This window comes from Ciona intestinalis, unplaced genomic scaffold, assembly GCF_000224145.3.
Source record: "Ciona intestinalis unplaced genomic scaffold, KH HT000687.1, whole genome shotgun sequence".
NCBI lineage: Eukaryota > Metazoa > Chordata > Ascidiacea > Phlebobranchia > Cionidae > Ciona > Ciona intestinalis.
Genome location: NW_004191008.1, coordinates 4182 through 5175, shown reverse-complemented (window position 1 = coordinate 5175; position 994 = coordinate 4182). Strand labels below are relative to the sequence as shown.

General features: G+C 39.5%; 1 long non-coding RNA gene across 1 annotated transcript; it reads right to left on the bottom strand.

The window, feature by feature from the left end:
* Nucleotides 1–92: 92 nt before the first annotated feature.
* Nucleotides 93–988, bottom strand: LOC108950719. The gene is made up of 3 exons (XR_001975333.1): nt 805–988; nt 331–459; nt 93–107 (listed from the first exon to the last, which is right to left on the bottom strand). It is a non-coding gene; the product is annotated as an uncharacterized LOC108950719 (long non-coding RNA).
* Nucleotides 989–994: the final 6 nt, after the last annotated feature.

Sequence of the window (994 nt, the reverse complement as noted above, 5' to 3'; positions counted from 1 at the left end):
CAAACTACAACAAATATACGTCGATTACAACTTTGTATTTTCAATAAAGAAATCACCCAAAACAATCACCCACAAAGTTACATACGTGGTAACTCGTAATTCGCAAACTAAAAAAACGTGCGGCAGAATGGGATGTTGTTAGTACATACATTCCATAACTTCGTAAATTTTCTTTGCCCATCCTACCCCGCTGTGCTAAACAAAATTTTCATTTTTTTTATTGTTTTGACTATACAATATTTGTTATATTTGACCAGTACTTTATTTACCCTAATATCAAAAACTAAACCTCAGTCAATGAAATACATCATGTGTACAACATACACACACCTGTTCTTGATTAAAATAACCAGCGAGAATTTCCGACACAGTTTTCTGCCGACGATCAATGTTTGCTTTCAATTGCTTCGCTTCTTCGTGTTGATCCGATAACTTGCGTCGTTTCTCAACAAGCTGTTCCTGTTATATATCATTGGATGTGAGTTGGTTTGTACGGTCGAAAACGACAGTCGTTTTTTTTGTTTCATACACCTTGTGCCCGCTTTTTACCATGTATATGTAACTTATTTATCCTCGCATGGCGGGGCAACGATAGTTGTTATAACACGGGTGTTCTGTTTCATACACCTCGTGCCCGCTTATAAGTTACCACGTATGTAACATATTTATCCTCGCATGGCGGGGCAACGACAGTCGTCATAACACGGGTGTTCTGTTTCATACACCTTGTGCCCACTTACAAGTTACCATGTTACAAGTTACCAACCCAGACACCAAAAACCCCATTTAATATCATGATCTTACCCGTTCTTGGTCCTCAGTGTCCGGATGTAACATCTGTATCGTATTCTCCACGCGCGCCATCCTCCTGACAGCGAGAGAAGCAGATTGATGATCATATCAACATCATGAACAAAGCTGTTGTATTTTTCCTCCTCACGATCCGTGCAAACATCTTGTACACTCTTAAGGACCTGTCTTCCCAAGCTTTCAT